Raw genomic sequence first — 15856 nt, 5'->3', positions numbered from 1 at the left:
ACTTCCAGGACAATGATGGTGTCCACCATCTTCTCAGGTACCCCTGAGCAGGCAACTTCACATGCCTCCAGATACAGCATGTTAAGAGTCTACACAGGTTTACCTTACTCTCCAGGGATCAACTCCTCCACGGCCACTGACCAGTCATCCGCTGTATCCAAAGTCTCCTATACTCAAACCTCTGCCCTCTGTAGCCATGGGTATTTGTGTCTGGATCTCTTATCTAGACAGGCTAATCATCTACGATGTAGTATACAGCAGGCTCTGCCAATCATTCACTCTGGATCCCCACTTGATGGGAGACTCTTTTCTAAAGATTTTGTTCATAAGCCACTCCACTAAGACTACTCTGCCTCCATCTGGCCACTCGAATAGCACTACTTCATCTTCGTCTTCCCACTCTTCGAAGATTTCCCTGCCGTCCAGACAGTCTTGTCTGCTCTCCGCTCTAAAGCTTGCTTCCGGAATGTATCCATATCACCCTGTGTGCTGATAATGCAGTGTCCTTCTTGCATCGAAAGGATCCCCTGCTGGTCCACAGCATTCTGTCAGTATCCTGCAGACTACGCGAAATGTAAGATGGCCTAGGGGACAAAGGCAGCACTAACCGCTATTTGAACTTTTTTTCATTATTGTTGGAGATTATTTTAAATAGTGCAGAAGGTTTTTAGTGCATTAAACTGTGAACAGAATCAAGAGCAAAACAGCCATTGTTTTCAACCTTTAATAACTATACCCAGGGCCCGACTGGCTATCTGGCACTTCTGACAAAATGCCAGAAGGGCCGATGGCCAGATGGGCCGGTTGCTAGCTGGCCGGCCCCATCGCTCAGCGCACAGACTGTCATGCCAGAATTCGGCATGACAGTCTGTGCGCTGAGCGGTGGAGTCGGCACTACACTTACTTCCTGGTGGCGCGCGTCCCCTCCTCCTCCCCTCAGCTCCTATGAATGGCTCTGGAGATGTCACATGGGACGTGCACCATGTGATAGGTGCCGTCCCATGTGATAGGAGAGACTGTACACAGCGCCGCGGAGCGCACAAAGTAAGGTGGGGGGAGTTTGTGTGACAGGGGATCTATTTATTTGTGTGACAGGGGATCTATTTAGTTGTGTGACAGGGGATCTATTTAGTTGTGTGACAGGGGATCTATTTATTTGTGTGACAGGGGATATATTCATGTGACAGGGTATCTATTCATGTGACAGGGGATCTATTTTGTTGTGTGACAGGTGATCTATTTATTTGTGTGACAATTATAGTGTGTATATGTGTAACAGTATAACTATAGTATGTGTGTGTGGGCCAGCGTATGACCATAATGTGTGTGTGTGTGTGTGTGTGTGTGTGTGTGTGTGTGTGTGTGTGTGTGTGTGTGTGTGTGAGGGCCGGTGTATGACAATAATGTGTGTATGGGTAGCTCTTAATATAATGTGGGAGGTACGCTGTTAATCTAATAGGGAATTGCAGGTGGGGGCTAATTATTGGGTGCTATTCTATTTGTGGGGTGATGGTGGGAGAGATTTAATAGTGGGGCCTATCAATTTCAGATGGGGTGATTGGATTTTTAATTTAATGCTGGGGTGCTTTGGAGAGAGGGAAATAGTTTTATTTATTAAATGGGAATACTATTTAATGTCAGGGCTAGTTGGAGGGAAATAGATGTATTTATCAAATGTGAATACTAGTATTTTAATGTTGTGGCTGCAGTGAGGCCTAATTTTAAAACATGGATGCTATATTGATTTAACACCAGGGCTAAATTTCATCTGCTCATTTTTTTCTCCAAATAGGGCATCCAACATTCCAGGATCCAGACAAGCAGCAACTGATCTAAAGACACCAGCAGCCACAAGTGGTGACCATGACAAGACAGGTAGGAGAGACCAGGACAGTCTGCCAACTGTTCTGAATTTGGTGGGTGACTGTCCCACTTAGTCAGGATTTGGTCTGACTATAAGGACAGTTGGGAGATATGTCCTGCTTCACACTGTACTGCTTGTTAAGGCAGAACTGGATGCACCTAACAGTAGTGCACACAGTATTGCCTTTGTATTTGTCAAAAAAAAATTCTAATAGCCAAATTACATCATAGGAGCCCCCCTGACTTAAGTGCCCGGGCCCCCCGAGCCTTAATCCAGTTGGTCAGCAGGAGGATCTGTGCTCCGTCCCGGACAGGGCACAGCCTGCAGAGCAAGCAGCGGAGCTCTAAGTCTCACGAGATTTATTAATCTCATGAGACTAAGAGCTTCCCTGCTCACTCTACAGGAATGTCAGCAGCATCAGAAGCATAGATAAGTACAGTGGGCTGGGGGTGTCATAATGTATCTGGGGTGGTGGCGTAAAGTGGATGGGTAGGGTCTGATAAATGTAATGTTTTATTATAATGTATGTATCAACGCACCATTTTGACCACGCCCCCAACATAATGTAGCTACGCCTTTGGCGGCACCGCCACTGCACTGCGGCACACATTTTTTTTCCTGCTAATCAACAGAGGTGGGCCTGTGTGCTTTAAATGCCAGGGCTGATTTTTAGTCCCAGTCCGGCCCTGACTATACCATTTCTGTGTCCTTAGGGAAAGACTGCTCTACTTACCATAGACATCAAGGCAGGTTCTCCCAGAGTTAGCTCCCAATGGATATATATTAAAGATACAGGTATAACATCCCTGATCCTCCAGGGCCACCGGGTTGATGGTGATGGCTGAAGCATTGAGATTATCTACAGTAAACTGTTCTGTCCGATTAGAGGAGTAGCCAAGAAGCTTCTGTCCATACTTTTTGCTGTAGGTAGCCACTGGCCCAGTGAAGTTGCCGGAATCTTTCTGCCATGTGATTTGTAAAATGTATGGAAGGGTGGTAGTCAGCTGACACTGCAGAGTTACACTGCCCCCTACTGCTGCTTCTTGTTTCTCCACACTTATTACTTTAATTGAACCTTTAAATAAGGCAAATCAAATATTAAAATGGTAATAAAACAATATGAATGAAATGTTCTGTTATTGTAATACTTTGTCAAATAAGCAACAACAGCAAAAAAAAGAAAAAGAAATTAACCTCTTTATATCTATTCACTTTTCCGCAATCTACTCCCCAAAAAAGTTTCTAGAAAGTTATGCTTCATTTAGAACCGTATATAATAAACATGAATAAAATTATTCAGTTAAAGTCTTTTTTTAAACATATATCAATTATTTAATTTACATAAGGAAATTAAATAAAATAATGTAGAATGAAACAGGCTAAGGGCTAGATTTACTAAGCTGCGGGGTTTGAAAAAGTGGGGATGTTGCCTATAGCAACCAATCAGATTCTAGCTTTCATTTGTTTAGTACCTTCTACAAAATAACAGCTACAATCTGATTGGTTGCTATATTCAACAGCCCCACTTTTTCAAACCCGCAGTTTAGTAAATCTAGCCCTAAGTGTAGAATGTACAGATTTATTTTTGTAACTTACAGATTTACTGTAACACCACCACAACTAAACATCCTTACTGCTGATTTTAATAATGAAATTTGAATGTGTGAGAAGAGGGTCTCAAATCTCAAGGACCAAAGCAGAGTAAAATAGGTAATATATAAATCGGCACACTCACCATGTATTGAGCCCCAGAGGCAAAAGAATACACTGAGATGTCTCATTCTTCAGGAGAAACAGCAGCAGAACTTATGAAAGATTGATCTTGACGGACCTGTTCATTTTCCCAAAGGTACTATGTGACTGATAAACAAAATGCAAGCTAAAAGTGCTTTATGTCAGCTGGAAAGGAGTGGCTGAGAGGCAGAAAGGTCAGTTGTAATCATATAACACCCAGAGCAAAAGTGAAATGTGAGAGACGTTGGAACAGTTTATGATGAGTGTGTAGGCACTGGGTTCATGAGTTTGATTCCCAACCGTGGCCTTATCTTTGTGGAGTTTGTATGATCTCCCCATGTTTGCGTGGGTTTCCTCCGGGTGCTCCGGTTTCCTCCCAAACTACAATAAAATACTTGTAGGTTAATTGGCTGCTAACAAATTGTCCCTAGACTGTGTGTGTGTAAGGGAATTTAGATTGTAAGCTGCAATGCGCTGCTAAACTGGTGGCGCTGTATAAATAAATGGTGACGATGATGGTGATGATGATAATAGGCTAAGTCATGTCAGTGGAGAGGGCGGAAAGGAAGGGAAGAAAAAGGAGAGAATAGACATTCCAAAAGACATAAAGAGAAACAGTTCATCATCATTATCATCAACATCAATTTATACAGCGCCAGCAAATTCTGTAGCGCTTTACAATTCTGAACAAACACAGTAATAAAACAATACTGGATAATACAGACATACAGAGAGGTAGGAGGGCCCTGCTAGCAAACATAGCAAACTTGCAATCTATGGGACAATGGGAGTCTGATACATGAGGTCAAGTTTCACACATTGTATATTGGTCCAGCCAGAATGCAGAGTTATAGAGTGACTAGTGGGCCATATGATCCAGTCACACAGCAATGTTCCTAAGGGGTTCAGAGGGTTGTAGTCTGGTCTATGTAAAGGGTGGTAATAGGGTAAATTAGTGAGGTTAAGAGGATGGTTGAGGAATATTATAAGCTTGCCTGAATAGGTGGGTTTTTAGAGAATACTTGAAGGTTTGAAGACAAGAGAATGGTCTTATTGTGCGAGGGAGGGAATTCCACAGAATGGGTGCAGCACGGAAAAAGTCCTGTAATTGGGAATCAGAGCAGGTAAAGAGTGCAGATGAGAGATCCAGATCTGTGCAGAATGGAGGTGTCAAGTTGGTTGATATTTTGAGACAAGTGAGGAGATGTATATAGGTGCAGTTTTGCTGATGGCCTCGTATGAATGTTAGTAGAAGTATTTTATATTGGATTCAGTAAAAAACAGGTAACCAATGTAGAGACTGACAGAGTGGCTCAGCAGAGGAAGAACAATTTGCTAGGAAAATCAGTCTAGCCGCTGCATGCAAAATAGATCGTTGGGTTGAAAGTCTGATTGCAATAGTCAATGTACGAGCTGATGAGTGCATGAATTAAAGCTTTTGCAGTGTCTTGTGTGAGATATGTGTGTTTTCTGGAAGTGTTCTTTAAATGTATGTAACATGATTTAGATATAGAGTTGATGTGGGGAACAAAGGATAGTTCTGACTCAAGGATAGCACCTAGGCAACAAGTTTGTGAGTGGAGATTTATTGTCATGTTGTCAACAGAAATATAAATGTCAGGTAGTTAACTTCTGTTGGTGGGTGGCAATATTATTAACTCTGATTTTGAAAGATTGAGTTTGAGTTGGCGAGAGGACATCCAAGATGAAATGGCAGAAAGACAGTCAGCAACGCGGGACAACGCATATGGCAAGAAATCATAGAGCAGCACGGGCACAAGGCCAGTTTGTTAGGAATAGGACACTGTTGTTGCATTGTTGCTGTAGCTAGCACTACTGTGGGTGGTACATACTAGCCCGGTAGACAGCCCTGCAGGTGGGCTGTTGTGTGTCGCCTTTTTTTCAGACACCAATGCTGGGAGTTGCAGATGACCTTCAAGAGGAGATGGTGCCTACATGGTGAGTATCATTGTTATTCGGTTATGTCTTTGTCTTGGTGGGACCCTCATCAGCACATTGGGTACTTTCCTGTCCTGAATATCTGCAGTCCTGACCCCGGGCCCAGACCAAATCAAGGTACCTGAATAAGAGTAGAATGCAGGGTCTCTACTTCTGACCATCACCTCAGACACCCCATTCTTTCCACTCTGTATTATTGCACTCCAGTAATTGTTGTGGTTTCTTCCCTAGACTGTGGTGTGTGAAGTGGTGCTGAGGAGCCTGTACAAACGGTGGGTGGACCGTTTGTGAAGAAGGTAAGAAATTTGTGTGTGTCTGTCGATCCCTGCAGGCGCTACATTTGTGTGACCAATGCTGAACAAGTTGGCCAGTGACTAAGGAGAGTTAGTCTCTGTTAAATTAGCATCAGAGCTACAAGAAAGTATGTGGAGTTTTGTGTTGTGACCTACTTTGCCATCCTGGCAATTAAAAAGCAAGGAATTGTTGTGTGTGGGTCATCGGAAGGGTTCTTGTGTCGCAATATATATAAATTATATTTTTTACACAATGTAAGTCCCAGCTATCTTGCAGCCCAATTCTAGTTCTTTAAATTAATTAGTTCCAATTTGTGTCAGGTGAGTCCCATGACAGCTACTGCTTGGGAAAGATTCACCTTTGAAAGCTGTGTGCAGGTAAGCTGCCAGTCAGATAAAAAGCTTAGCATTTGATCATTTTAGAAGTGACCACATGGGGAAGACTTTGGTGTGAGTTGGTCAGCTAACATTTCCTGTTTTTAATATAGTAGGTAGCACAGCATTCATTTTTGTATTTGGTGAGTGCAAAGTATCAATGCTTTTTGATCATACAATGTGGGCATTGTAAACTGCACCCCAGTTTATATATATATATATATATATATATATATATATATATATATATATATATATATATATATACTGTATATCTATGTATTAATTCCTTTCTGGATAAACACGTCCTTTCAAGCACCTGCTATGAATGTATGAATTGATTGATCAACTTCCACCTCTGAATTTTTTGTTTGAGAGGCTTGTTGGTATCATTGGCTGATGGGGAGTGCTGATGCTTATTTCCATTTGGAGGACTGTGAGGTACCTCTTGGTAAGTAGTTAACGCTCAATTTAAAAACACATATATGTATGGCCCAAAAATAGGGACTCTCAGTGTTTAGAGTGAGGACCATCCTATTAGCAGAAGCGCCTTGACGGGGCGGGTGGCTTACCATACATTTACAAATATGTGCAACTGAGATTTCTGCATATTAATGTAGAAGTAGAAATAGCAACTCCTTTATTGGTTATAGCAGTGTGCTGGGGGAATACTCTCTCTAGAGGAGTTTTTGGGGGCAGGCAAATGTAAACTTAGACCATTCCTGTTTGTGTCAGGCGCCGACCCCGTGCTGTGTCCGTCACACAGGGACGGACGCCTGCTTCTGCCGCTGAGCGCTCGGTTGCTAGGCAACCGAGCACACTTCTGGGTTGGCGGTCACGCGTTCCGTTGCTAGGCAACCGAGCACACTTCCGGGTCGGCGGTCACGCGTTCAGTTGCTAGGCAACGGAGCGCTTCCCAGTAGTTCCGGCGGTGGTGCTCAGCATCACCACCGCCGCTGATTAGTGTTGGCTACTTAAGGATCACTCTGGCACTAGGAGAGTGCCAGAGTATTAGGTCCCACCTAGCTCCCGCATTCCAGTGTCTTCCTTGTTCTCCTGTGAATTACCCGGATTGTTGCTGACCATTCTTCTTCTGAGCTCCCTGTGTATTGAACCCGGCTTGTTTACTATTCTCTCCTGCGCTTCTGATCCCGGACCCGGCTGCTCTTGACTACGATATTGGATTTTCCCTGTGGCATATCCTGATTCTCTCGGTTCTGACCCAGCCTGCCTGACACCGTTTCCATCTTACCGCTTCACTGGTTGCTCCCTCTGAGGACCGCGACCTGTGTGTCTCCTGAAGACCATACTCCCTTGAGGGGGTTCCTGGTGAAGACCTGGGACACGTTAGACTCTGCGCCTCTTTGGTGAGTAGTGCCAAAACCAGTAAGCAGAATATTCAAAGTTGTGACAGTTTGTAGTCATCACTTTGCCACTGTTAAATACACTGACTGTCATTACATTAAACTTTGTTACAATAAATTGCAGCTTCCAGTTTAATCCGGAACCTTGCAGAACTAAGCTAGTTAGTTTACTGCCTCACCCCTTGAGCTACAATGCCCCCTCTCTGGGTCACATCAGATGCTGCCACACTGCTTCACTGCTTCCCTTCCTAGACATGGGGACTATATGGCAGATCGTCAATGCTGCCCCTATCAATTAATTCTGGTCTCTTGGTCATTCCCACATATATCTTTACAAATGGACATCTTAGACCATAGTGTCACGAGTGGCGGCGGTGCCTCAAGCTGCCACGACTCACTGTGCCCGCAGGACGCGTTCCAGCCGTCTCCATGACAACCGGGACATCACTTCCTGTTTTCGCCCCGGCCGTTGCCTAGGCAACGGTCAGGACGCTCTACTTTCTAGCGCCGCTTCCCAGCATTAGGGGCAGCCGGGCATGTGCGTAACTGTTTAATTTAATTATATTAATTTATCAGCCCCTGAGGCTGCTTACTCCCTGCTGGGCTACTCTACTGCCATTGGCCAGTCACTGTATATAAGGCAGGGAGGGCTTGGCCTCCCTGCCGGTTATAGTTCTAAGACTCTGTTTTCTGACCTGCTCCTGTGCTCTGTATCTGCATTTGGATTGGATTTTTTCTCGTGTATGACCCTTGGCCTTGTTTATTGGACTTTGATTCTTTGCCTGTTGCCCTGACCTTTGCTTTGTTTCTGGACCCTCCTCATTTGCTGCAGCCCTGACATCTTGCCTGTTTCTAATCGTAACACATAGATTATTCAAAATAACAATTAATGAAGTCTGTTATTTTGTTAGTTTCATTATATCTTTAATTTCAAAAGTCTTGCTCTGCTAACCGTGTGCTATTGTGAGTTCCTAACACAATGCTCCCAGTGTGCAATCCTGATAAATCTCTTTGGCCTAAATACTCCCAAATCATTGTCCATTTGTGTATGTTCTCAAGGGTAATAAAGACTTCTGCAATTGTCAATGAAATGTAAATGAATGTAAATTTACCTCTCCATAATTTATTCAAGGAGCAGTAAGAGATGTTGAGACCTTGGAAAAATGTTTAAACCTTTCACCACTAACAGTATTTTATGTTTTTATGATTTGACCAGACCAGACCAGACTTCACATTAATGCAATATTTCAGTAACACTGGCAATAGGATTTCTATGACTTGGATTATCCAAGTGGAAGAATTTAAGGACTAACAGGCGGGACTTACATTATACTGTTATTTAGTGCACCCATCCTCTATGCAGATCTTTCATATAAAACATCCAGTGGCATTGTCCGGTATGCTAAAGAGAAGAATATACTGCCATAACCATACACAATTTATCTCCTGCTCAGTTAAACTCATTTAAAAAAAAATCAGGGTTTTTTTTAACAAATAACACATCTTTATTTTGCAATAATTTATAATATGTACAATATAATAATACAAAACAATATATAAAATACAACAATATATAACAGTTAACTATGTCATGTATAATAGATCAGCACAAATATTTGAGGTATATGATACATAGCACATATTTGTTGTATATCACTTTTACATGTTATCCTAACAACTTGCACAAAAAAACTCTCTCGCCCCCAAAAGATGTCATGAGATGAGGGAGTCATTGGATCTAGTTTCATTCACTTCTGTAGAACCAATGGACAATAAAATCAGTCTATTATTCCTATGTTTAATAAAAGTGCCTGCTTTGTACAGTGGATCCAAAACATATATAGATACATGGATGAAAGTTGCTTAATTGATTGACCATCCAATTACCAACCATCCAATAGTCTGGACACAGATATAAGGTGCTCTGGGGAACAGATATTAACAGGGAGGCAGATATCAGTGCAGACTAAAACAAATGGAGAAGGGTGTAAGATATATATATATATATATCACCAAACAATTCACCCCCAAATAAGTTGACTATTATGTAGCAAATATATATCAAATATATGGAAGCAGTGTATAATAATGACCTACAGGATCTGTGTACTATGTGCAGTCTAGCAGACAGGACTGCTGTCGATACTGCTCAGTATACTTCAATTAACATAATAATTACATTATAAAAGAAAGACAAGGTAAAAAGGAACTTAAACAGAAAAAATTGATCTACTAGTTGCTATTTTACAGTAATCACTTCACACCAGTGCAACAAAACAGTGACAACTGCGTCTAGAATTGTATTTGGGTGTCGTATAAAAGTGCAGAACGTTCTTATACCTCCAGGAAACATCCACAGCTAAAAAACAACCAGCTCTGTCTACAATGACTTCTAATTGGAAAAGTCTAATATATGGATATTGTTTAGCAGATGTCTGATTTCTTCTGAAGTCCTCATACCAAGCAGACTTCATATGCCTCTCTACAATATTCCACTTTTCCATTTCATCCTGGATTGTTCTGTGTTAAAGTGCAAAAAAAATGAAATTTTGGAATATACTATCGGGGTCTAAAACCTTGAACTGCAGTCAATGAGATATCAACACAAAAGCAATAAAACATTTCAGTAGAACAACTTGTAAACTGTATCACTAATTGTATTCCTGGTAAATTTTTTTACTGTACTTCAACTATGTCCTGTTTTGTATCTAATGTCCGCATAACAGGCAGCACGTCAGACTTCATGTGGGGGTCTGTACAATATTCCAAAATATTCCACTTTTTCCAGTCATGATGGATTCTTCCCTGTGATTGTAACATCACAATCGCTGCACAACTTTGTAACCAGTAACATGACTGAAGAATCACTAATTAGTTCCTTGTGCTGCTGCTGCTGAATTGCAAAGTTCATAGCCCAGGTCATGTGTGGAGGATGTGTCAGCATTTGCTATCAAGTAGTATTTGTCCTGTTCCCCGTGTTTCAGCCTAGGAATAAAAAATATATATTTATTTGTAAAACATGGATACATGGGGAGGGGAACTGGTGTACGAGTAAAAGGCGCTGGGCCCCACAGCAGGCAAATAAATGTATGGTTGTATTTTCTAAATGGGGCTAGAAAGATGAACCAGGCTTCTCCTGTGAGTACAAGTCATCATAATTATCATGGGATAAAGATATTTCTTCAAGTACTAATTAACCATTATTCTAAAAACTACTCTTGTCCATGTTGGAAGAAAATGTAAATTAGTATGTATTTATATCCACAAAAGAAAAAAGTTCTCCGCTCAGTGGGATCTCTTCCCAAGCTTGTTCTAAAGTGGTCACAGGTAGGTTTCTATGAAATCTCAGGAATTCTTTTTGTTACATTTTGGTGTTTCTGGTTAAAATTCGCAAATATGGTCATTGGTATGGTATTTGTTTACAAATATGTTAGCAAATTTTGATTTGCAGAATCCTAGCTGCAATTATCCCACCCGCTTCCTTATCCATTGTCTAAAATCTATTTCAGTAATTTGTGAAGTACACCTGAGGAGCACTGCAGAACACCTTGATTTTGCACGGTCTACCCAGCGCACATCACTCTCAGGGTCAAAGGCAGGATTTGTAGAGGGGTGTTTCCACACCACGCCGCCAGTGGGCGTGAGAAGCATGCATGGGGGCGTGGCTATAATTTTAGCCAGTGCTTGGCTGCTCTCCAGCTTGTCCTATCTCCATAATATACATGGGCAATGCTGCGTGCACTACTGTTAGGTGCACTAACAGTAGTGCACACGGCTCCCTATTCAAGCAGAGCCATATGAAGCGGGGGCAGGGTCCAGCCACCTCAATTATACAGTGCCCCAGGTTTGGAGGGGGGTTACCAGGCACTAATAACCCCCCCCCCTCGGTTTGCCTATGCTCCTCATCTCTGCACTTGGGATATGCCTCTGGGAAGTACAAGTTTGTCTCAATGAGTGGAAAAATCTTTAGGAGGCTCACTGTATAAACATAACAAAAAGTCCAACCTCTTACCCAGAGGCGGGAACATTTTCCCAAAAACATTCTACAGATTACTCACCTCAGTCTGCATTTGGGAAAGGAACTTTGCACGTTTGTGTAGCAGAATTTGGCCTTAAGTGTTCTGCAAAGAATTGCCCCTTTAATTTTGGGTAAATGCCATATTTCCCTAATTCATTTGCTCTGCCACAATGCACTGTATAGTTTAAAAAAAAAAAAAAAAAAAAAATGGGCACTATAGTGAAAAAAAGCCCCAGCTCTTAATGACCCGCCCTGGGCTATGGGGCCTGTCATGATTATCAAAATGATGACCTCTGGAATGGCAACCGTACCACACCAGTGGTCCCACTAGAGTGAGCAGGGAATTTATAATACCGCCTTCATACTGTCGCCCTGGCAATATCCTGGGTATATGAACCTGGGATATTGCTGGGGGACAGAGGTTCCCTCGGAGAGAAATTCCCAGGTAGACCCTGTTCATACTGAACACGGGACTGCCCCAGTCTCCATGGCAACATAACAAGAGGAGCTCTGTTTGGCTCCTCTTGTGATGTGTTTTTGTTTTTTTGTTTTTTTCAACTTTGTAATTGTGTTTGGTGAGACCCGGGTTGAAAAACTCGGGTCTCACCTTTCATAGTGCAGGCGACCCGGATCGGACCCGGGAATTACCCTACCAAAAGTTCCGGGTCTAGACCTGACACCATTCATACGGCTCCTCGACATGGGTCGTCTGGGTTTGCCCTATGCAAAAACCTGGATTTTTGGTGCATTATGAATGGGGTATTAGATGCACAAAACTAAAAACAAACAACCATGAACATAATAATTTCAACAAAACAAATCCCTATACAAAAAAATAATAAAAGTGGTGAATAAAGGCATTGGCAGTCTTTAATTCAATTAAAGCTTATTTTAAAATTATTTACCTTAATGTAGCTTTCATGCAGCACAGGGGAGGTATATTTGTCTTATAAACCCTTAAATAAATTCCCAAAGTTCCTCTGACCTGTGTTATTGTTTGTGTAAATCATTAACATAGAGGAGCACATCAGGGGCGATTGTTAGATAGATAAGTTACATAGGGCATTTGTAATTTACATTTGTTGGCTTGATAGAGTTAGTCACATGGGTTACAAGGATATTTAATAACATTATGAACATCATCATCGCCATTTATTTATATAGCGCCACCAATTTTGTAGCGCTGTACAGAGAATATATGTCATTCACATCACACACATGACAGGTCCTCTTTAATTAATATGTTACTTGGCATTACTCAATAAAACGGTTGACATAGGCTGGTCATCCTCTTTATTTAATTGATTACATTTATGTATATTTTATGTATATTTAATTATTTTGTAGTGCAGAAGTAAATGTAAATACTGAGCACTTTACAAACTGAACAAGTACAACACTTACATCACTGTATTGTTAGTATGTAAACTGTTCTTTTCCCAGAGCTGTTACAATGTTGATAATTAAGTGAAATCACTCACCGGTAATGACTGTTTTTTGGTTCTTTTTTGCAAAAAGATTCTGCCCAATGCTATTGTAAATATGCAAATTATAACAATAGGAAGGATTAATCCAAGCATACTCACTGATGAACCTTCAATTCCTATGAAATAAATAAGTTGTTAGAATACATTGTTAGATATAAGGTGAATTAAGCTAATCATTTTCATTCATCTCATTCATTCATAATGTTCATCTTAACAAAGTGATTTCGGGTATAAAAGATCCTATGTTGGAGAGCTATTGCTGTTTAAAGAGACACTGATATTTTATCATTTTCCATGATAATTCCACCACTTTTCATTCCAATGGAGCCTATGACTGATTTTACAGACTACGGGCTTATGCTAATATTTTCAACATCTCAGATTAACTAATATGAATGGAAGTTGCCATATTGCTTGACTGATTGAGATAAAATGAGATATCGATGGACTCAGTGGTGTAGTACTCTTCACTTCCTACCTATTAAACCACTTCTTTAATGTCTCTATCTCTGGTCCATCCTACCATCCACTCCCACTATCCATTAGGGCCACATGAAGTTCTGGTCCTGGTCCTCTGATTTTCTCACAGTATACTTCTTCTTATTACTACTGCGAGTCCTTACACTCTTCCGTTTTTATATTCTCACCACCATCTCCTCTGTTACCTAACTCCGCTGCCTGGGTGTCACCCTCGATTCCTCTCTCTCTTTTGCTCCCCACATTCAATCCCTTGCCCAAGCCTGTCGCTTCCAAATGCGCAACATCGCCCGCATCCGTCCCTTTCTCTCTCAGGACGCCACCAAAACTATCATCCACACGCACTCATCATCTCCCGCCTGGATTATTGCAACATCCTCCTCACTGGCCTCCCCCACTCCCACCTCTCCCCCCTCCGCTCTATACTCAATGCGGCCGCTAGACTCATCTTCCTCTCACGCCGCTCCTCCTCGGCCTCCCCTCTCTGCCTTGCCTTACACTGGCTTCCCTTCCCCTACAGAATCCTGTTCAAACTCCTCACCACCACTTACAAGGCTCTCTCCCACTCTACTGCCCCCTACATCTCTAAACTTCTCTCCATTCACACTCCTGCCCGTTCCCTGCGCTCAGCCAATGATCACCGCCTCTCCTCCACTCTCATCACCTCTTCCCACTCCAGAATCTAGGACTTTTCCCGTGCAGCCCCCTTCACTGGAATGACCTCCCTCGTTCCATCCGTCTCTCTCCTACTTTGTGCTCCTTCAAACGTGCACTGAAAACTCACCTCTTCCGTAAAGCCTACCAACCATCTACTTAACCACCTCACCTCCTCCACTCGCTCTTCCTTCTCTCCCTCTTCTGGCTCCCCTTGTGCCTGTTCCGTCCACCCTCCCTTAGGATGTAAGCTCACATGAGCAGGGCCCTCTTCCCTCCTGTCTCCTCACCTGTTCTTCTACTCCGTGCTTATTGTATTAGTCTGCGTGGAGTTTCTGAAGTATTGGTATTTTTGTTTATTGTTCTGTACTGTTTTACCTTGTATAGTCTACTGTTTCTACTGTGTATGGCGCTGAGGATACCTTGTGGCGCCTAACAAATAAATGGTAATAATAATAATAATAATAATAATAATATATTCCATGTATATCCTTATTTATTGTTTATGTAGTGGGATTTTATATTCGAATGCGTGTATATAGATCAATATAGAGCTATTGTTATCATATTAATTCTTGGACCTTTGTTGAAGATTATTAATATTGCTATATAAATACTATTTATATATTATTTTGGGAATGGTATCTCTGTTTATATTGTATTATATTTTTTTTAATCCTCTGTTGTTTTCTTTTACAATACTAAATAATGATTGGATGAGTTTCTATAAACTTATTTTTTTTATATATATTTGTTTGTCATTCCTTTACGTGCATATTTTATTCCTCTTACCTGCATGGAAACATACTGCTAATGAGAACTATAAGACCAAAGCATATTGGACCCAGTTGCTCTGAGTATGATCAGCTGGTAATCAATTAAAAGCTAAGAACTTGGGACTATTTAATGAGCAGTACTATGACCCATACTTACCTTGTCTTTGATAAAGTTTGGCTGAGCTGAACGAAACGCGTCGACGGTGAGGAGTAAGAGGAAACTATTGTCCTTGTATGATGTTGGAAAATCAACATACTGATTGTAGATATTCTACTTGGTTATAAGATTTCCTATGAAAGTCACTGGATGGTATATCATTCACTTCCAAGCAGTTTTGATATCACGCTCTGCATGTCAAGATTTGTGGGGCCAATGCTACTGTGTCTATGCCGACTGCTGCTTAATACTACATGTGCAGAGCCAGGTTTACCCAGCCCTAACACAGCAAGATCGTGTTTGCAATTACCTATATTATTGGAAGAGATTACCAAACAGCGGTAGGAATTATCTCTATACCTAATACTCAGATTATACAGCAAGCGAACAATACGACCATTCTTTAGGGCTGCTAACATTGTGTTTGTGCCGGCTGTTGCTACTATATTCAGCTAGGTCTGATAAGCTGTGATACGGCAAGACTGTGATCTGTTGATTTGACCCTTATTGGAAGGTTCGTTTCCATTTAACTGCTATAGTTCATGCTTCTTCTATACCATTATTATTCTTATTCTGTTTTACTACAATCATTTATGAAAGGATCCTAACATCAAGGATTCCTGTGATTCGGATACTTTGTGGCGCCCTATAAATAAAAATTAATAATAATAATAATAATACCTATGACATAGTATACT

This window comes from Mixophyes fleayi, chromosome 2, assembly GCF_038048845.1.
Source record: "Mixophyes fleayi isolate aMixFle1 chromosome 2, aMixFle1.hap1, whole genome shotgun sequence".
Lineage (NCBI taxonomy): Eukaryota > Metazoa > Chordata > Amphibia > Anura > Limnodynastidae > Mixophyes > Mixophyes fleayi.
This window is presented reverse-complemented; position numbering follows the sequence as displayed.